Source organism: Pongo abelii, chromosome 12, assembly GCF_028885655.2.
Source record: "Pongo abelii isolate AG06213 chromosome 12, NHGRI_mPonAbe1-v2.0_pri, whole genome shotgun sequence".
NCBI classification, from domain to species: Eukaryota; Metazoa; Chordata; class Mammalia; order Primates; family Hominidae; genus Pongo; species Pongo abelii.
Window position 1 is genome coordinate 77,563,418 of NC_071997.2, and position 13,323 is coordinate 77,576,740.

The window sequence follows — 13,323 nt, forward strand, 5'->3', positions numbered from 1 at the left end:
ATATGCAAATGAAACTCCAATTTCAGTCTCAAAATACCATCAAACATTTATCAATGAAAATACTATTCTTCACCGACTTAATTTATGGAATCTTCTCCACAAGCCTCTTCTCCAAAAGCATAGTACTCCTTTCAAGTCCACACCTCCCTCTCAGTAGTACTACTTCATCCTCCCTAGGCAGGTCCTCACTTGCCTGAGTCTCAATATCTTGGATTTTTTGCAGTCTGTTCTGTTCCTTACTGGGTTTGTTATTTGTTTAAGCAGTGAGTTTTCTAATCCGAATTAGAAATACAGAAGCAGTATCAATTTCCTAACTGCTTTAAAACAAGGCCAGGATGTGATGGGCTCCAATTTCCCTCCCCAGCAGGCACTGTGTCTCTGGGATAGAAAGTATCAGAAGTTCGAAGACTCGGGCTCTACTCCTGCTCTAGGTCCAGCTGGCTAGACATAGGAGTATTCCTTCCCTGCTGGGGACCAATTTTTCTCCCGTTAAGATGTAGACTATAATTATGGTGACCAAGTAATCTGTCATTCCAATTAGAACGCCTTTAAGAGGCTCTAAAACTAAATTTACATAATACTTTGAAGTATTTGACTAAGGAAGTAGCTTTCTTATGTTGAAAGACCTACTAAATAGTTCTATCAAAGTATTTTCAATTATAACATTCTAAAAACTGTTTACTGCAAATTAAAAATCTGGGGCAGAGAGATAAATAGGCAGAGTGATGAACAGGCAGAGTATGGAGGATTTTTAGGGCAGTGAAACTATCCTGTAGGATACTATAATGGTGGAGACATGTCATTACACATTTGTCAAAACCCACAGAATGTACGCCACCAAGAGTGAACTCTAACGTGAACTACGGCATCTGGGTGATAATGACATGTCAAGGTAGATTCACCCACTGGAACAAATGTACCACTCTGGTGGGGGACATTGATAGTAAGGGAAGCTATGTATGTGTGTTGTCGGTGGGAAGGGGTGTATGGTAAGTCTCTCTACATTCTCAATTTTGTTCTGAACCTAAACTGTCCTAAAAAATAAAGTCTATTAAAAAAAAATGGCCAGGCACGGTGGTTCATGCCTGTAATCCCAACACTTTGGGAGGCTGAGGCAGGCAGATCGCTTGAGGACAGGAGCTTGAGACCAGCCTGGCCAACATGGTGAAATCCCGTCTCCACTAAAAATAGAAAAATTAGCTGGACATGGTAGCACGCACCTGTATTCCCAGCTACCCGGGTGGCTGAGGCACGAGAATGGCATGAGCCTGGGAGGTGGAGGGACTTGCAGTGAGCTGAGATTGTGCCACTGTACTCCAGCCTGGGTGACAGAGCAAGATTGTCTCAAAAAAAAAAAAAAAAAAAAAAAAAAAAAAAAAAAAAGGCCAAGACAAATACTAAACCAGCTGGGATGCTGGGACAACAGAAGGGGTAATTTGGGGTACATGGACATCCTAACTATAATCTTCATCTTAATCACCTCACTGTGGTCTTGAGAGGATCCAATGAGATAATGCATTTATTAAGAGAAAGTAGTTCTTCAAGGCATAAGGCTTTAAACAAATACATGAGATAACTGTCCTTACTCCTTGCTCTGAATTCATTGCTACAGGTCTTGAAATGGTGGGAGAAAGCACACAGGCAGATGTATTATTCCCGCCAGGAGGAGTAGAGACACCCTGGCAACACTAGTTCAGGGTCAATTACTCAAAATCCTCCACTGCAAACATCAGGATGGGCTTTCAAGGATGGGAAGGACAGATGTATGGTGAAAGCAGTCAGGATGTCATTGCAAGCTGACAGGGCATGCAGCTCAGCTGCAGAGAACCACACGGCCTTGCGCCCACGATCCTGTTGCCACAGCCCCCCTCCTTGTCGTGATCTCTTTCCCTACCCTTTTCGGGGTTTCATTACCACTCAGGAGTCAACATATTCCCGTTTTCTCCCTGGTGTTTTTCTCAGCTCCTGCAGGGGCTCGGCAGGAGGGGCTGAATTAGTTGTCTCCCCAGCAGGCTTTGCATCATCTAGTTTTATTACACAAAGGGTTTAATGCTTTGCTCTTCAGCATCATCAGGAAGGAAGGAGAGTCAGTGATATTTCAACATCAGCAAAAAACAAATAATCTACTTTTACTGTATTTATTGTCTGCTTCCTCTCAGTAGAATAGAAAGGTCTGTGAAGAGAGTTTTATCAGTTTTATTTACTGCTATATCCTTAGCACCTGGCACAGTGACTGTCACGTGGTAGATGCTCAATAAAGATTACTGAGCAAATGAAATAAAACATCAAGATCAAACATTTGAGTCCTTGGAGATGCCAAGAAATAAAAGATACCACCCCTGTTATTCAGTAAAAACATTCAAAGAAGGGATATATTCATCCCTTTATTCCAGAAATTTTTATTCAGCACTACTCTGTGCCTGACAGTGGAGCTTAACAGTGAACAAGACAGGCTCCTGCCGTAATGAAGATTACATTTGAAAAAGGGGCCAGACATATGTAAGCAGATATCCATGCATCAAAAACTAAAGTGATATAAATGTATATGTGTACGTATATACACATACATTGTATACACATATAGACATATACATTACATCTTAGTGATACGTTATATATTTTAACTGTTATTGAATATTCAGATCATAGTCCTTTTATAATGCCATTGATTGTTTTAAAGACACGGCCCTTTTCCAGGCAGGCCTGGAATCCATGGCTTCACTGTAAGCATGAACACACCAGTTCTCCCAAGGCCTCCAACAGCATGTCTGGCCTCTCAAGGCCAAATGACTTGAATTCCTCCCAAGGGCCTGGAGTTGTATTTGGCCAAGCATCTATTTTATGCTTTATTACAGAAAGGGTTTAATGCTGTACTCTTCAGCATTATCAGGAAGGAAAGAGTTAATGATTTTCCAACATCAGCAAAAACTAAATAATCTACTTTTTTACTGTATTTATTGTCCTGCTATTTTTTAACCTTATTTGGGGGAATAAATTCAGCAAGGAAAAAAGATTGTAACAACCCACGACCTGGAATTAAATATCAACATTAAATATATATCTATATATCCTCTCTTCCAAAATTTTTAAGAGGCTCAGGAACAAAGACGAACCTTCCAACTCAGTCCAGACTAATGAACCAGTCAAGTCACACGGCACTCAGTGTTTTTCAGACCATATCCATGGAGCTCTTGCATTCCTCAGAAGAGTGCCAGGTTCCTGGCAAGGAGAGGGCCAAGAAATGGGACAGCAAGAGGCGGGAGTTTGAGGATCCCACTGCTGCATTTCCCTTGACACCTCAGCATCTCCGATTTCATTTGAAAAAGCGTTCCACTGAACTAACCAACGTAAAGGCAAAGCTTAGCAAGGATTATTTCTGGCTACACATGGGTGGAAGGGAAGAGAACAAGAGAAGGAGCTGCTACATTTTCATTGCTTGCAATATCAACTTAATGAGCTGTGAACATTTTCTCTCAGAGAGCAACTGGGTCTCTCCATAAGTACTCAGTTCTTTAAACACATCAATTGTCTTTTGTCACATCAGACAAGTCAACCTCATGGGGTCTGTCCACCAGGCAATAGATACAATACCAGGTCACTCTCATTCCTTAGATAACCATTTTAAAAAGGAAGACATCAGTGGGTCAAAAGCTGTATTCATGTTTCCTAATAACATCCCATTTCCATCCTTTTTAAACCTAATGGTTCTTCTGCATGCAAGAGTGGTAAAGAGAACCACACAGTCTCTTGTGGGAACCTTCTGGTGAGACCTTGGTGAGTGGCAGATCCTTGACAAAGTTCTGACATTAATTCACTTCTCCTGTCTATCCAGGCTTAGTTTCTACTTCTGACACAAACCCAGGGAACAGAAATGTAATCATGATGTCCCAGCTGGGCTGGCCAAGGCAGCTGCAGCATTAGAAGGCAATGAAGCTGTCTTATCCTCCTTTATATTCTGCTCTGGGAGTCAGAGAAATATAAGCTAGTATTTGGAATATGGTTACAAATCTATCAGTAGTTAAGAGAAACAGGAGAAACCATCCTCATTATTTAAAACCACAGAAGTTCTCTTTCCTGAAGAAATACACATCATTGTTACTTTTGACAGTATGAACTGAAGGCGTTTCACCACACAGATGAGATGTCCACATTTGGACACCATACCCTGTGCCACTTGTGATGAGAAAGGTGGAGCTTGGGCCTATGCTTGGTACAGAGAGCCAGCAGATGGCAGTAGAGAGCAAACCACCAATCTAAACCAAAAAATCCTCTAATGCCAAGACCAAATCCTCACCAGTCCGTGGCCCTGATTTTATACTCAGACCAGAGAAGAGAAACAGCATCCTTCCAATTCCCTCTGCTACAGTCCTGAAGCCTGGCCATGGGGAGATCTAGTCTGTGAATATCAAATCAGACCTCATTACTAAGGGACATTGCTTAGTTTCTACCACTAGTTTATTTTGAACAGTTAAATATGTGAACTGGATTTATATACCAGCCGTTCCTAGCTGTGTGACATGGTAAGGTATTTAGTCATTCATATCATTAGTTCCTCCATCTGTAAAGTGGAGATATTAGTGCTCACACTTCATAGCATTGTGAGAATTCAATGCAACAACACTTGACCCAGTGTCTGGCACTGAGGAACGAATCAATACGTTATGCTATTATTTTAACCCGCGGGTTTTGTGCTAGGTCAGCATCTTTTTATTAAGTTTACATCTCAGCACAGAACAACTTGCTGTATGTGTGGTCACATCTGAGCCCTGTAAGGTGGCAGTGCCAGGAACTATGAAGTGCCCCATGGGCCTTTCCTAGAGTCTTAGTTACTCTGCCTTATGTTACAACTTAGCTTTTGTCATTTGCTATTATAATTTTGATCTGCTGGCACTACAAACTCGCAGAGGAAAAGGCTATGTTCCAGCACACAAAGAGAACAAACCAAATGGGGAAGAAAATGGACTTTTCTCCCAATTATTTGGTCCAAGAGGGGAAAACTGAAAGCAGAGAGAGGCTCGTATTTAATAGTGTTCTTAAAACCCATGTTCCAAGGCCTGATATGGTAAAGGGCCAGGCATAGTTGTTCCCAACCCTCAATGTACACCAGAATCTACAGAGAGAGCGTTTAAAAGATACACATGCTTGCGCCCCTCCCAGATATTCCTCCCAGTTGATCTGGACTAGAGCAAGACTTCATTACTTTTAGCTCCCCAGGGCTGAGAACCACTGCCTGCTCAAGCCATTCTCCAGCTAGTGTGTTCTCGCATGTCAGATTGTTGAAAATTCAGAGTGCCCGGCAGGTCCCCAGCTGATTCTAACGCAGTGGTTCTTCAGTCACATGCTGGCAAACTCTACCCCACTGGATCAGAAAGCCCAAGGATGATGAGCAAATCACAAAACACAGTAGCACCTCTGAAAAGTCGACTAAGTTAAACAAGCAAGCCCTGCAGGTGGGCAGTAAGGATCCTCACCAACTCAACCAAGCCGTGTGCCCGTGAGTGCCCATGAGTGCTTAGGAGGTGGCATTATCATTAACCCCATGGACAGCGCCAGGCCCTCAATGGGGCTAGTAAATATGTGCTGAACTGATGAGGAAATAACAGCATAGAAAGTTTGTATTACTTGCCTCAAGTCACAGAGCAAGCTAGCAATAGGGAAAAAAAAAAAAAGAGGATTCAGGCAGTTCAAGTGCGGAATTAATACCCTTCCCCACAAACTTATTTCCTATATCTGTGAATGTATGCCCAGGACATGGTACTGAAGGTGAAACAAGACAAGGTTGTGGCTGTCTCCTGTAAACCTAACCTTATTAAGGATGCAAAACCAGGGAATGCCTTGAGTGCAAGAGGTAAAAGGTAAGAAGAACAAGAGAGAGAGGAAGAGTGATTTCACCCAGACTTAAGAGGGAATATTGGGAGAGGGTGTGGAAAAGACAGCAGAGACCTTCAAAACCCCCCGGCCTTGCAGCCCCTCAGGAAGGGGTGGCTGAGGCCACCTAGGGAGCCTGGATCCTGGGCACAGGAGCTCTGGGCCTTGCGGGGGTTTCTGATGTTCTAAGTGTAACGCTGAAGACAGAGTTTGGAAATGTGAAAGAAATGCAGGAGGAAAGACAAGCATCTCCCCAGGGATTCATAAACACCAATGATTTCGGAGCCCAGTACAAAACAGAAGTGTGGGGCCCCTTGCTAAAAAATGATTAGGAATTCCAAGGAAGTGACAGCAAAGCATGCAACCAACCGCAGGGCCCTCCTGAGCACCGGGCCCTGTGTGACTGCCCAGATCTCGGCCTGAGAAGCCTTCCTGCCAGGGGACCCCCAGGGGAGTTTGAGGATTAAATGGGATCCTGTGTGTAGAGTGTGTACCACAAAGGCCACCACAGAGTGGGCAATCAGCACTGGCCCTGAGCCGGGAGAGTCACAGGGCTGGGGCTGCAGGTCATCCTCAGCACGGACTGCCTATGACCTGCTGCTCCTGTTCACAAAGGCTCCTTGCCTGAGAATCTCCAGCAGAATTCATAGGCAAGGTTTCTTTTTTACAAAATCTCTGCTTATTTCAAAACCCACTCCGCAGGATCCAAAATTCTATAGCCACAGGAACTGTGAAAGATCCACAAAGCCTAGTGAGATATCAGAAGATGAGAACACATAGCCAAGCCCATGGCCTCCCACCCAGGGAGAAAACCCACCCAGGCTAGCTTTTATGTAAGGCTGGCTAAGGAGAGTTATTTACAGAGGAATTACTACAAGCCAGGCCAGCAGCCCTCTGACACCATGTCACACACAGAACCTGAGGACACAACGACACCACGTCTCCTGGCTGCAAATCTGTCTCCAGCTCCTGAGGCACAGGCCTCTGCAGTGTTCTTCTACTTTCTCAGCAGAACGGTGAGGCTGAAGGGCAATCCCAGACAAAAATGGTGGGCACGCATGGAGAGCGGTGACAGAGGCAAGGAGTCAAGAGGTGAGCAATGGAGCCACCCGCGGGACCGGAGAATAGGATGTGCTTATTTTGCTTCTATCGTAAACAAGGGTGTTCTCAGGTTTGAGAGTTGGTCTTTTGGACGTTCTCTGCAAGGGTTCTTAACAACACTATAAACATTTGGGGCCAGGTAATTCTTTGTTGTGGTGGCTCTCCTGTCCATTGTAATACTTTTAGCAGCATCCCTGGCCTCTATCCATAGATGCCAGTTGCAACTCTGCAGTTGCGACAATTAAAAATGTCTTCAGACACTGCCAAATGTCCAAAAAATCACTCCTGGTTGAGAGCTGCTAGACTATCTGACCATCACAGTACTCAGAGGAGTAAAAACAGTAATAAGCATGAACATTGTGGAACAACCACCTGGGCTCCTACCTCTGATCCTATCCTACCCCAGTCTGCTCTCTGCTGTGGGGCAGGAGAACTAAGTGGAGATCCGATCATGCCACATGCCTCCCTAAACCCGTAAGACCTCCTGTAGCTGGCGCTTGGAGTGCAAGCTTGCATGTCACAGGTTGACACAAAGAAACCAAGTTATCTGTTCCTCCTTCTGCATCCTCATCACTTGCGCTCCTCCACAAGGCTCCACCCTCCACTCCTATGACACTTTTCATTCACCTGACAGCTACTTCCAGGACTCCAGCACACACTAGGCACATCCTAAGTGGGTGGGAGGCTTCACTGAACAAAGATCCCTACCTTTGTGGAAACAGACAATAGCCAAGAACATAACGCAGAAATTACGCTGTATGTTACAAGGTGAAAGGTAGACCCGGGAGAAGGGGATTTGGAATACTTGGAGTGGTGGAGGCAGAATGAGTTGCAATTCTAGAAGAGGTCATCAGCATAGGCTTTATTTGAGCAAAGGTTTGAAGGAGAGGAGGGAAGTAGTCATGCAGATTCTAAGCAAGAGTGTCACAGGCAGAGGGAGAAGCCTGGGAGGGCAGCGAGGGGAAGGAGCAGCCAGGGCGAAGCAGAGCAATGGGGAGAGTGGTGGCTGCCATAAGGACTTTGACTCTGGGTAAGATGAATCATTGCAGGGTTTTGAGGAAAGCAATAATGTGATATGGATCACATAAAGTTCAAACAATCCCTCTAGCTGCTGTGCAGAGGATGGTGGTCGAAGCAGGAATGCAACTTACAAAGCAACTGCAGTATTCTATGTGAAAGATGGTGGTGGCCCGACCAGAGAAGGTTCAGTGGAGATAGTGACAAGTCTAAGGAGGGCATCTCATATCCTGGAACTCTGGCCTGTAATTCTTGCTCAGTGATTCACCTAATGCAGGATCTTTCTGGATTCGGAGTTTATAGTCCATTAGACACAGCAACAACTCAATAAATATGTGTTGGTAGTTAAAACCCACAGAACTCCCCCAACCTCCACTCACACCTAAAATATAATCATGACTGAAGTATACTTTTCAGGACTTCCTATTCAGTTCCTAGGCACGTATCTGGCACTTGGATGTTTAATAAATGTTTACTGAGTGGACAAATAAGTAAATAATACATCTGCTACTGTGTGAATAATTACTGTATTCCTTTAGACAGAATCATTTATAACCATTAACTCAAAGTGTTTTATTATCCTAGAAGTAATTCATTTTGGTTGATGGACTTTAAGAATTTTGGCTTTTCTTGCCACCACTACAAGCTACTTAAGCTTCATTATTTTACCCAGATCATAAATGTGTTTTAAAAGTTATCAGACTCAGCATGCACTGTTATGAAGTTTGGTGTGAGGTATGAGTGAGTGACTTCAGTTTACAATTAGCTTGATGCTAACGACCCTGGGCCTCATTGTACGTACCATCCATGAAGTGAGGGAGTTCTCCCCATCCCCTCCTGCCGCCGCCTTACATCCAGGGTTTCTCCCAGCTTGAAAATTCCAGAATTTTATATTCACTAAGATGTATATGGGAGGACAACCACCCCATATAGCCAAAATCCTCTGGTGCCAGATGCATTTTGGAATTCAGAAAAATGTGGATCTTGGACTTGTAATATATCCAGCAGAAACTGAGGCAGCACCTTGAAATTAAATATTTCTATAACAAAATATGTAAGACACCCAGTAGCTTCATATCAGGTCAAGTTTTGCTGCCAAATTAGTTATTTAAAAAATCTTCTGGTATTCTGAACTTTTTGGCTTTGAGAATTGCAGATGAAGGATCCTGGGTGAATTAGGTTGTCGGTTTATATCATCTCGTGTTGTTGTTGCTACAGAAACTTGTTTGAACTCCCAGTCAGCAAAAATCCAATAACTCACAAAAGACGCACAAGTCACTGGTGCAAATAAAACGTTACAATTCCCTTCACTGAGGGATGGCCCTCCTCATCATGTGAGGGACATTTTCTTTGACTAACCCTTGGGGAGAAGGGAGGGAGCCCTCAGAATCAGATCTGACACTAACCAATTCTTGATGTGAATGTGACCCATCTCTAATCATTCACGCTTAACCTAAAGTGGGGTTAATTGTTTTTACTGTAAGTCAAGTGTCCTAATTAGCTCAAGCTACTACAAAGATGGAAAAGAATTAATAATGTCACTTTATTACAAAGCCATATCATTTTTTTCTGAGCTTGGTATCCATCTTAGTTCATTTTAAAACTTCTTTCTTGATGGCTAACAGTTAAAAGTTATTAGAAGATGCAAATGTATGCAAATCTTGCAAAGATTTGCATTGAACAACTTGGAAATTGTCAGATTCATTTTGTAAATCTTCTAGATGTCTACAGGAGGAGCAACAGAAGTCTTTACAGGTGGCACACTAAGTGTGATCTTTATAAATACCCTCAGATTCCTAAACACTAGTAAGCAGCAATTTCTTAATTTTTGCTAATACTTTTAAATTTATAGAACATAGAAAAGTACCCATACCATGTCATGGGAACTGGGCCGTGGCCATGATTAATTCTCTTGCTAAATTTGTTTAGAAAACTATTTGGCTATTTGAGTAAGATGAGAAATCACTACATTTCCATTGAAATGAATTCGAGTGCCACTGTTTCACAAATAGCAAAAATACAGAAGAAAGCTCATTTATATCAAGATAGTTCTTATAAAACTGTCATGTCCAAACTGAGAGCAAGGAAACTTCATGTCCAAACTGATGGCAAGGAAGTCTAACACTGCTCTGGCTGAATCTGTTCCTTTCAAACATACTTGGTTTGTTTGAGGCAAAGAGAGGTGGAGCAGAAAGCCAAGCCTTCTTTGAGGGAAGGGATGAGGGGTTGGCGGGGGGTGGGGAGGACACCTGACCATCTTCTGTCCACTCTTCTTTCTTTTGTTCTTTTTCCACCCTCTTTCCTTCCCTCTTATTTGCTCAGCTCTCTGCTAATGTTCAAACGACCAAGGGTATGGTATTGCCTGGCTGAAGGGGCAACTACGCCAGAAAGATATTTACATCTTGATTATCTCCTCAAATCCTACATATTTTAATTCCTACACTTGTGTTGGGTCTTCTACCTCACTTTGGATTTGGGGCACACCTCCACTTGCCTTGGAGAGGCTGCCCCATCACAGGATGGCCCAGGCAGCTGGCCTCCAAGACCACAGGAGGGCCGGTTCTGAGAGTCTCTCCCTGTTCGGAGCTGTGGAAGGTGGCTCTGGAACTCAACATCCTCCTTCCTTGCCTCAGTGGAATAATGGCACCAAGTCCTGGCTGAGCGCAACAGAGCACCTTCGAGGGGGATTCAGAGCAAGTTTCCCCACATGGCCCTGTCCATACAGGCTCAAGAACTCCCTAAGTTGGGAGCAATGGGTGGGCCAGACTTTAGTTGTTACCAGTAATTCAAACCAGGAGCCTTTCTTCTTTTGATGCTACAATGTATATTGTTTTTTCACTGAGGACTGGAATGAAGGCATCTCTTGATGCTTGATGATACACAGTGGCCTTTTGTGACAATGTTGCCCAAGCCAGGGGGAGGGGATAATTTTAGGTGGGTGCTCCAAGGGCAAAAATTAAACCCCAGCATATTAAACTCATGTCACAAATATTAGTTTAAAGCAAAGTTTTAAAAAGATATATTAATCAGTTTAAAGTAAAATACTAAGCAATTAAGAGTACTGGTCGTCAGCAGCAATTCTAAAATTAACATCATCCATAGCATCCACACTGTGGGGCTGCATGCTAAGCAGTGCCATCTCCACTCTCCTAGGAGCTCCATCCCAGCCCCTATGCCCTCTCCGATTCCTTTGGACTCAAAGTGGAACATGATCTATACCATCCTTTAAAAGCACAATCTGTTTCTCCCTACAAAACGCAGACTACTGCCTTATCAGTAAGCCATCTAAGATGCACACCAATCCCTGATCAATGCCAAGCCCAGGCACCACAGAGCACATCCTATGAGGTGCAGGCTTGTTTCGGGTTCCCAGTGTCCACCGTGTACTCCCCAGATGTGCTTTGATCTTGGCAAGGATGGGGCGGGAATCTGAGACTGACGTACAATGGAGGGCATCGCTGACTGTCCTAACTCTGTAGATGGGAGTTGGCTGTGGGGCTGATGTGATCAGTACAACACCTGGTTACACAGATCCTCATTCACAACTGGTCCCTGAACTTTCCCAGGAGAGCCAGGCTCAAGGACTCAGTATTGGACAGAAAAGTACAGCAGGGTAAACAAATGGCTTCTTAGCTGATCCCCATGCTTTAAAATTTATGCCTTAATTATGTGATACAATTTCTGGATTAGTTAAATGGAATAACTGCCAAAAGGAGCCATGAATCCTGGTTGGCGCTCCCCAACGTTTAGGCAGTTTATGGTCACTAATCCCATCTGGCAAGTTGACTCTGCTCTCTAAGTACATGTTTTGGTTTCTGGTTTACCTTGAAAGATACACCAAGAAGTTTCATAGTTCAGGGTCAAACATTTTTGGCTACTGTACTTAAAACAAAAAAATTGCTCTAATGGGTACTTGCAAGCTTATATCTGTTTGGCATGTTTTTTCCGGATCAAGTTTCCCTGGCCCACACTCTATGGCAGAGAACTTAAGGACTTCGATCTCCTTGTCCCTACACTGAGGTAGACACCAAATTCCACAACTTCCTATGCCAACCTCTGTGCCTAGTATTCAGAAACGTATGCACACCAGCATCCTGAGCCTCCGTGAGAAGACAACAGTCCAATCCTGGATTAGTTGACTTAAATGCACATTTTTGTATTTCACAGATACATAAAGCAGCTGGCATCCAGGTATAAACAGGAAGTACAATATCCAGCTCATTTCCCTGTTGCTCAACTGTTGGCAAAGTTTTGCTGCAAACAACACTATTTAAGGATGGCCTGAAGGATATACCATCTACACTGTTTTCTCCCAGTCCTCTGAAATCTACCTAAGGCCGGCAGAGAGCACCACACACTGCCACATGATCTGGCCTATGAACAATCTCTGTGGCAGCATCACCATCAGGTCACACAGTGGGGGCTTCACGAGGAACAACCCAGGAGAAACAGCTCGTTTCAGGCCTGTTGAGGACTTTGAGCCCTATGTCACAGCGTCTTCTCTAAAAGATGCTCAGGAAATTTCTTCCTTATCTCGGCACTGAAAAAGATTCCCCTTCACAAGAACGATGGGTAAGTTTTCATCCTCTGGACCGCCATGACTCACAGTACCATGTACCCCTCCCTTGGTGCTGGGTCTGTGGTCCACCTGTGGGGAATGAACAGAACCTCCCAACCTGTGCTTAGTGTATTAACAGCACTATGACTTCCTCTTGTCTTTCCTATTTACATTTTCCACTTTAATCTTTCTCGGCTGTAAATTCTTTGTCTGCCAAAACGTAGCAGGCCTATCATGAGAATTTTAAAAGATGTATTGTATTCTGATATATACACTCTATATATGGTGAGGATAGCTAACAGTTTGAGTGCTAAGTGCGCTTTGCGAGTATATTTAGTCCTCATCCTAAGCATTTTCCAAGTATATTTAATCCTCATACAACTATGGGAGGCTGGTGCTAGTATTATCTCTATTTTATAGATGGGGAAATAGATGCCCCGAAATTTGAGACTGCCATTCAATTTCTTAACTCTCTCATAGGGAAAAAGAATTTGAACCCACACCACATGATTGAGCCCATGCTCTTAATCCCTACTACTATAATTATCTACTACTTTAAAGCTATTTAAAAAAATTAATTTGTCTTATTTCTCCTCTCATTTGTTTGTTTTCAGAGTCTGGGTACATTCACTTTTATGGTAACCAACTTGTCTAGAACTTCTCGGTTTTGTCACTGACAATCCCATCTCCTAAGAAACCTGAGCAACTTCATCAGAATGCTTATTTTGGCTGCAGCATTGCTGGTTCATACAGACGCATTTGTGCGAATTGGGAAAAAG

The 13,323-nt window shown here is 43.5% G+C and overlaps 1 protein-coding gene across 7 annotated transcripts in view; it reads right to left on the minus strand.

Annotated features, from left to right (window-relative positions):
- The window catches only part of EML6 (EMAP like 6), a 259,228-nt gene that overhangs the window by 132,422 nt on the left and 113,483 nt on the right, over positions 1-13,323 (minus strand). The gene's annotated exons all lie outside the window — the stretch shown is intronic.